We start from the raw sequence: 10,161 nt of genomic DNA on the forward strand, positions 1-10,161 counted from the left end.
CTGTTTCTCCTTGTATCAGTCATTCTTACTCTCTTTAAGTCAATGCACATTCTTTTGAATGTCATTACTTTTTACTTAGTAAAATACTTAAGGATAAGAGTAATGTGGTAATGGTATTATAAATTATCCTATCTGATTGTTGACTAAACATTTATGGGAATGATGTGTCATTTGATCCTATGGATAATAGCATTGGCTCAAAACCCATGATCAAATTAACGTTTCTATGTTTCAATATTACCTATCTTACATGTCACAACCCTGACTGAGGCGGAGGAAAACACTGGGCTGTCGGACATAGTTCATGGATCACAAGCAATTGGATATATAGCACAAGTACAACAATAAAAAAACAGTAATTGAATTTCATCTTGAAGTTTGAATACAAGGTTCTTACCGATAAATATAAAATACATGGATTGACTTCAGAACTAAGCAGATATATAACAAAAACTAGTAAAACTAAGTTTCCTGAAATCCATGACTGTTCCTTCGTTTGAGATTCCTGTTTAGTGATTTCCTGAGAATACATATAGTTTTGAGGGTTAAGACAAGGTTGGTGAGAGTTATAGGTTTTCTGCTAATAGCAATAAAACATTTAAAAGTGTTTTCTTTGTAAGTAAATCTATACTTAAATATGAGTTTGTAAAGAATCTTTAAAGAACTTTGAAATCCAAAATGGTGTTTTGTATAAGTAAACCATACTTAAAACTGTTTTGTAGTGAGAGAAACCAAGCCCATGGTTTAGAGAGAGAGAGAGAGAGAGAATTCTAGTTAATGTTTATAGTGAGTCCAGTAGTCGAAGTATGTTACTAGATATATGGATAAAGTCGTACGGATATATGGATAAAGTTACCTACCGAAGTTGTAGTTAGCCACCATAGGTGTCAAGGTATATGGATAAAGTTATACCATGCAGTTTGACTATAAAAGTCATTAACTAAGGTATATGAATATACGAATAAAGTTATACCATAAATTTTGACTATATAAGTCATTAAATAAGGTATGTGAATAGCTCTCAACCCTAACTTATATGTGGATAAATCACTTTAATCAACCTTTTGTTACTACACAAGTTTCACAGGTTCTAGACTTTCTTTTAAACACATTAAAACGTCCTAAATAAGTAATAACAATCTTATGAATTCTTGTACAAACAATTTTGAATCATAAAACCATAGATTAAATTTTTAGGAGAACGATATGTCTTTTGATCATATGAATATGTGACAACCCAAAATTTCTATCTTGTACTTCCAGTCAATTTAATCAAAGACAAACTTGTTTCTGCTATCTTTAGCATTGTTTAGGGTCTGTTTGGGTGTTCTAAGCCTAGTGTATTCAAGAATCGGGTATTAGGAAGTATCTACTTGAGTCCATTGTGCCTTAATCAAACTCTTAACTCATTAAGAGGAGTTTACGGCCAACACATGGTTGGGCCGTAAACTCATGTGTAGGCCGTAAACCCATGCTATATGCATGAGTTTACATCACGTTTCTCAATTTCTTCCATTTCTAGTCAAGAACACCCAATATTCTCTCTCAAGTATCATAAGATCTTCACTTTGATCTTCCAAAAATGTAAGAATTATTTCACTTGAATTGTTGTTACATCTCCTTATCTAGTGATTATACATGATTTCATCCATGAAATCATTCCATTTTGCTAGATTTTCAAGTGTTCTTCATTTCACCAAGAACACCAAGAACACACACTAGTGTTTTTGGACTTTAATCACCCTATCAAGCTTATATATTATAAGTACTCTCTCCTAAGCTTGCTATATACACAAAATACTTGAAGAACACTTAGGAATCATCCAATTGACAAGAACAAAGGGAGTTTACGGCCTAGGCAATCTTCCTTGGCCGTAAACTCATATAATGAAGCATATGTTGACTTTAAACACTCCTAAAGGCTTCTAAACCCTTGAGTACCTTCCTTTGTGTAACACTTACTGATTATACTACTTGAAAACATAAAGAAATCAAGATCAAAAGGTGTTTACGGCCAAGGTAATCTTCTTGGGCCGTAAACTCAAATTAAGGATGCAAATGAACCCTAAACCTCTTACTAAGCCTTGGAACTAAGTCTAGAACACCTCAAGGAAGAACCTAGGACTTTAAAACACAAAATGGTATAAGATACTATGAGTTTACGGCCGTAAACTCATAGGGCCGTAAACCCTAGGCCGTAAACTCATATAAGACTTACCATATGGGTCGTAAACTCATTAGAATGGCCATACACCCTTAGTATGCAATCATATGTGATTGTAGTACTTAAAACTTAGAGTTTCCTAGTCTAATAAGGTGTTACCTTTCATGATTAGTTGTTTATTTACTAATTATAAACATATATGTGTCATTATATGTTCAATAGGATCAGTGTGTGCTCAAGTCTTCACTTGACACTTAGCATCCTACACCAATCTTACATTTGAGTAACTTACAACAGGTGAGTTCATACCCCCACATTTTCATAGTTTTTACTGTTTTAGGGGGGGGGGGGAATACAAGTATAACACAAAGATATTGTGTTATAACAAATGATTTAAAAAGGAATACAATTATCAAAACAAATGGTTTCAAACATCTTATCAAATCAAGTGGTTTTGAATGGTTATTTCAAAAAGACATCAAGTCACCAAAATGGATTTCCAGATATGAAATTTCTTTTAAATGTTTTTATAAACTTATATTTTTCCCCAAAAATCATACTAGTATACATATATTTATGTAAATAAGATTTAAAAGATTTAGGATTGACAACCTACTTTGATTCCTTTTCCTTGTTTGGATGTGGGATTATAAGTATCCGTTGTTTATCCAAATGTCATTTAAATTTTAGTTATATATATATATATATATTTGTATATGTATACAAGTATAAAAGTTTATTCAATTAGATTCAATTACCCTAAGTACATGTTGAGCAAAGGATCCCATACATGAATACTCGTTATCAAATCAGAAAGTACATATAAATTATAATAGGTATAATTTATGATACACAGAACATTAATTCACGATACTAATATACTAGAGTACAATGTTTTACAAAAACAAAGATTTAATTCAAAACTATTCAAGTGTATTCATTCATTTAAATACATGTTAAGAATACTAATTCAAGGATATACTATCGATTATTTACTTCAGAATGATTGGATTTTCCTAACAGTTATACATGTAACGTTATATGCTTTTATGAGTCAAAGAGTACATTTAGTTTAATTCATTGTAACGATACAGTAAAGTCCTGATATTATAACCAGAGTCTCCAGCAGGGGATCGAAACAATGTGTGTATTTATCTATATTGGGATTAACAACCCCGCACTCGGACTGCTAGCTACAGTCAGGCATACACGCCTGTGAGTGACAATTGTTATCATCAACTTTCAGCGCATACATAGCGTTGGGTCAGGCCATCTAGTTAGTATGGTTATAATAACTCATTAAAAGATATTAATAATACGTTAGTGTATAATTACCTAAACTTAAATACATTTTCAAAGTACTAGTTTACAAGATACAGTTTACAGAATACAGTTTACTAGATACAATTTACAAGATACAAGTTTACATAAAGATTACAAATACAAAACATTGGTTTACAAACATAACAGTTTTATACATGTATAACTACTTTTCATATACAACAGAAAATATAGGATTTTCTGGAAACAGTTTACATATTTAAGAAATAGAAAACATTCTTACAAAACATAAATACTTATGCACTCACTCAACTTTATGTTGATACTCTCTTTTCAAATTACTTGTATTCTCAAGGAAACCGTAGGCAGGTACACCCGAGCTTTTGAAGATGGAGCAGTTTATGTTTTGTCTTTATCTTTTGTACAACTTTTTGGTTTCAGTATACAATTTGAAACACATGTAAATATTTATTCTTTTAATATAGTGGTTGTTTGTACTATGATTACTATATTACATGTGTTGTGATACTACAAATGAAGTCCTCCACCCCCGGACGTTTCCGCCGTCTGGTTTGGGGGTGTGACAGATTGGTATCAGAGCATTGTTTATAGTGAACTTAGTATATCAATCCATAAAAGATATACAAACTATAAATACATTTGGGGCTAAGTGCTCTGACTACAAGTATACTTTTAAAAATTTAAGTATTTTTACAAAAAGTGTACTAACACTCATACCTACAAGTACAATATCACAGTCATAAGAACTTAAAAGTATTTGCATGTTGAACATTACAGTCAAACCTGGACAGTTATGTAATAATATTTGGGATTAATATAGCCTGATCAACTATATTGATTTGAAATATGACCAACATGTGTTTGGGAGTGATAGTGGTGTTGTGGCATGTCTAAAACTTACCATACATATTCAGAAGAACTTTAGAACAGAACATAAAGATTAAAATACCATAGGGGTATTTTAGACACTATATACTAATAACAAACATGTGAAAACAATAGAACAAATTAAGGGTAAAACTATAAATATTAAGGGTATATTACAATTATATATAATTTAAATTATATAGACTTAGAATATGTGATTTAGCTTCATTTCCTGTCCCTTGTTTGGTTGTGGATTTAGAGCCGGGTCATTTAATCGAAGGTCGAATAAAAACAAATTATATATAATTAATATGCACTTTATAGTTATAGTAATATCTAGAACAAGTTGTACTTAGTACATTATTTGTTAATTGTAATTCTTTCTTGTAGAAACTTATTGTTACTAACTATACTTTATATCTCTTATCCCTATTCTCGCTTAGGCAAAAATGGTTGAGATGTGGTTTCATCCAAATGATACCCTTCGCCATTAGGAAATACTCTACTCATTCTTTTGGTTATAGTTAAGTCTATGGTTAGGTTTTAATGTTATTTTTCAGGGTTTTTCAGTAAGACCACGAAAACTCTATTTTCGATAGGTCTTTTTCATGTCGATGTTTTTCTCAAAATTGGTGTATTGTAGACCTGTCTAGGGTTAAATTTTCTCCAAACCTATGTATTTAATATGCCAATTTAATCGACATGCATCTTCGTACTCTTGAAAAATCACCATTCAATTTCATATTATTCAGTTACAAGTTGTACATGTCATAGACTTCTATTTCCAATTCATTCCAAGATTCATGTCGAACTATCTGTTTTAGTTCTGAGATATCATAATTTATATTCACTCTTGATATCTTATCATTAATGTATCATTTGACTTTATAGAAAAAGATGCCTCCTCGTAAGAATCCAAGACGTCAAAATATTGATGAACCACCGGTACCACCTCCGCCACCACCTCCTCAGTTCGACCCGGCTATGTTTCAAGCGGCGGTCACGGCAGCTGTAACTGCTGCTATGGCTCAGATTAATCATTCTGGTGCTAGTGGGGCTGGAGCTGGTACAAATCCTGCTAATCAAGGCGAAGGTCATGGGCATTCGCGAGAGTGCACTTATAAAGATTTTACTAATGCCAAACCCAAGACCTTTAATGGAACTGGAGGAGTTATGGCTTTAAGGCAGTGGATAGAGAAAACAGAAGTGATTTTCTAAATTTGCTCCTGCCCTGAGAACAGTAAAGTCAAGTTCACTGCTTGTACTTTTTCTGAAAGGGCTTTGACGTGGTGGAATGGTCACGTTAAGTCACTTACTCTAGTAGTGGCTAATTCAATCAGCTGGGAGAATTTTAAAGGTATGCTTATGCTGGAGTATTGTCCGCGAGGCGAAGTTCAGAAACTTGAAGAGGAACTATGGAGTCACACAATGGTTGCTTCTGATATATCAACCTATACTAGTAGATTTTGTGATCTGGAAATCCTGTGCCCGGAGATGGTTGCTCTAGAGAGCAAGAAGATTGAGAGATATATTTGGGGACTATCGCCCCAAATTCAGTCAAGTGTTTTAGCTTCGAGGCCTGTTACTTTTGACAGTGCCAAAGAGCTGGCACAATCTCTTATCGATCATGGAGCCCGTCAAAAATCAGTGGTTGCTTTACCAGAACAACCGAAGGGAAACAACAACAACAACAACAATGACAACAACAACAGCAAGAAGAAGGGTCGAAACAAGAGGAAGGGCAAGTTTTCACAAGATTCCTCAAAGAAACAACAGCTGGCTGCAGTCAACGTTGCGACTGTACCTACTGTTGTTCCTGTTAATCCAACACCAGCTAAGTCATATGCTGGTAATCTCCCAAAGTGCAACAAGTGCAATTTTCATCATAATGGAAATTGCAGGGAGATGCAGTGTCGTAACTGCAACAGAAAAAGGCATACTGCCCGATTCTGTAGAGCACCACCCTAACCACTTAACCAAGTACCTGCGGCTGGAGTTGGTCAAGCATGCTACAATTGTGGTGAAGTAGGACATTTCAAGAAAGACTGTCCTTAACCTGGAAATGCTGGTGGAGTCGGGAGAATATTAGCCTTGGGCCAGGAAGAAGCTGTGGCAAATCCCGCAGTAGTTACGGGTACGTTCCTTCTCAACAACACTTATGCATGCATTCTATTTGATTGTGGTGCTGAGAAGAGCTTTGTGAGCCATAATTTCAAACACTTGCTAAATCAAAACTCCCAACCATTAAAAGAAACATTCACAATCGAAATGGCTAACGGGAAATCCGAATCCACCAACGAAATATACATAGGATGTACTCTTACCCTGAATAACTTTTCGTTCCCAATTGACCTTATGTCGGTCTCTATCAAGAGTTTTGACGTAATAATAGGTATGGATTGGTTGTGTCTTAACCGTGCTGACATCCTATGTTATGAAAAATCCATTCGTCTGAACTTGCTAACTAATGAAACTCTTGTTATTTATGGCGACAAACCCGGAACGAACCTCCATATCATTTCTTGCATTAAGGCACAAAAGTACCTCCGCAAAGAGTACTGTGCTTTCTTAGCTCACGTGGTAGACAAAAAGCAAGAAGTAAAAGATATCGCGAAAATTCCTGAAGTCTGTAACTTTCTCGACGTTTTTCTTGATGATCTTCCAGGAGTGCCTCCCGAACGACAAGTCGAATTCAGAATCGATTTAATTCCAGGGGCTACCCCTGTTGCCAAATCTCCTTATCGTCTTGCACCTTCAGAATTGCAGGAATTATCCAGTCAGCTTAACGAACTTCTTAGTAAAGGTTTCATAAGACTAAGCTTCTCACCCTGGGGAGCACCGGTTTTGTTCGTAAAGAAGAAAGATGGATCATTCCGTATGTGTATAGAATACCGCGAGCTGAATAAACTTACCATTAAGAATCGATACCCTCTGCCTCGCATTGACGATCTGTTCGACCAACTTCAACGTGCGAGCTACTTCTCAAAAATAGACTTAAGATCCGGGTATCACCAGTTACGAATTTTGGAGGATGACATTCCCAAAGCCGCGTTCAGAACTCGTTATGGTCATTATGAGTTCGTAGTGATGCCATTCGGATTGACGAATGCACCAGCTATGTTCATGGATCTAATGAACAGAGTGTGTCGTCCATTCTTGGACAAATTCGTTATAGTCTTCATCGATAACATTCTTATTTATTCAAGAAGTGAAGAGGAACATGGCCAACATCTTCGTCAAGTTTTGCAAACTCTTAGAACAGAGAAACTCTATGCAAAGTTTTCAAAATGTGAATTTTGGATTAGAAAGGTTGAATTTCTAGGTCACGTGGTCAGTTCTGAAGGAATACACGTCGATCCTTCCAAAATTAAGGCTATTGAAAACTGGTCAGCACCCAAAACACCTCCAGAAATCCGTCAATTCTTAGGTCTTGCTGGCTGTTATCGCAGATTCATCCCGAATTTCTCTCGAATAGCTAAACCTCTTACCACTCTGACGCAAAAAGGTGTAACTTTTAGCTGGGGAGAAAGACAAGAAACAACTTTTCAAACGCTGAAGCGAGCTTTGTGTAGTGCACCAATTCTATCTCTTCCTGAAGGGACAGAGGATTTTGTAGTGTACTGCGATGCTTCTAATCAAGGGCTTGGATGTGTTCTTATGCAAAGAGGAAAGGTGATATCTTATGCCTCAAGACAGCTAAAGACACATGAAGTCAATTATTCAACACATGACCTTGAACTAAGAGCAGTAGTATTTACTCTGAAGATCTGGAGACCTTACTTATATGGCACGAAATGCACAGTATTCACGGACCATAAAAGTCTCCAGCACATCTTCAATCAGAAAGAGCTGAACATGAGACAACGACGATGGGTAGAGCTACTGAACGACTACGATTGTCAGATTCTTTATCACCCTGGTAAAGCTAACGTTGTAGCTGACGCCCTTAGCAGAAAAGAATACTCGAGACACCGAGTAAAGTCGTTGACCATGACAATCCATTCACATTTGTCCACACAGATCAGAGAGGCTCAACTTGAGGCCTTAAAACCTGAAAACATGGCAAGTGAAGCCTTAAGAGGAATGGATAAAAATTTCAAAGTCAGGGATGATGGAGTTTATTGTTTCATGAACCGGATCTGGACACCTAAGTTTGGTGGTTACAGAGAAGTAGTCATGAATGAAGCCCATAAAACCAGATACTCCATTCATGCAGGTTCAGACAAGATGTATCTGGACCTTAAGAAACTGTACTGGTGGCCAAACATGAAGGCCGAAATTGCTACCTTTGTGGGCAAGTGCCTTACTTGTGCCAAGGTGAAGGTAGAATACCAGAAACCTTCATGTTTATTGCAACAACCTGAAATCCCTGAATGGAAATGGGAGCGGATTACAATGGACTTCATAACCAAGTTACCCAAGACATCGAGTGGTTATGATACTATTTGGGTAATCGTCGATAGATTAACCAAGTCCACGCACTTCTTACCGATCAGAGAAACTGATAAGATGGAGAAACTAACAAGAACTTACCTCAAGGAAATCGTTAGATTGCATGATGTACCAATATCTATTATATCTGACCGAGATAGTAGATTCACTTCTCGTTTCTGGCAGTCTTTACAAAAATCTTTGGGAACTAGGCTGGACATGAGTACAGCGTACCATCCTCAGACTGACGGGAAAAGTGAGAGGACAATTCAAACTTTAGAAGATATGTTTCGAGCTTGCGTGATAGACTTTGGTAAGACATGGGATACTCATTTACCCCTTGTCGAATTCTCGTACAATAATAGTTATCACACTAGCATAAAGGCTGCTCCTTTCGAAGCTCTCTATGGCCGTAAGTGCAGATCCCTTCTGTGCTGGGCTGAAGTAGGCGATACGCAGTTAGCTAGAAGTCAAGTTCCTGACGGTGCCCTCACTGGTCCGGAAATCATTCGCGAAACCACGGAGAAAATCATACAAATTCGGGAGCGACTTAAAGCTTCCAGAGATAGACAGAAAAGCTACGCCGACAAAAGAAGAAAACCTTTGGAGTTTCAGGTTGGTGACCGCGTCATGTTGAAGGTCTCACCCTGGAAGGGCATGATACGCTTTGGAAAACGTGACAAGTTGAATCCAAGGTATATAGGGTCATTCGAGATTCTTGCTAGAATTGGTCCCGTAGCTTACAAACTCCGACTACCTCAAGAACTAAGTAACATACATCCTATTTTCCACGTCTCAAACTTGAAAAAGTGTTTGTCCGACGAGACTCTTGTTATCCCACTCGACGAGAGCCTCAACTTCATGGAAGAACCTGTAGAGATCATGGACCGAGAGGTCAAGCAAACAAAACAAAGCCGTATCCCGATAGTGAAGGTTCGCTGGAATGCCAAACGAGGACCTGAATTCACTTGGGAACGCGAGGATCAAATGAAACTGAAATATCCTCATCTTTTCGTTTAGTTATTTACAACTAATTATTTGCTTAAACTCTAATTTCGGGACGGAATTCTCTCTAACGGGGGGATAATGTGACAACCCAAAATTTCTATCTTGTACTTCCAGTCAATTTAATCAAAGACAAACTTGTTTCTGCTATCTTTAGCATTGTTTAGGGTCTGTTTGGGTGTTCTAAGCCTAGTGTATTCAAGAATCGGGTATTAGGAAGTATCTACTTGAGTCCATTGTGCCTTAATCAAACTCTTAACTCATTAAGAGGAGTTTACGGCCAACACATGGTTGGGCCGTAAACTCATGTGTAGGCCGTAAACCCATGCTATATGCATGAGTTTACATCACGTTTCTCAATTTCTTCCATTTCTAGTCAAGAACACCCAATA

Source organism: Lactuca virosa, chromosome 9 (genome assembly GCF_052849685.1).
Source record: "Lactuca virosa cultivar CGN04683 chromosome 9, Lactuca_virosa_CGN04683_v6, whole genome shotgun sequence".
NCBI lineage: Eukaryota > Viridiplantae > Streptophyta > Magnoliopsida > Asterales > Asteraceae > Lactuca > Lactuca virosa.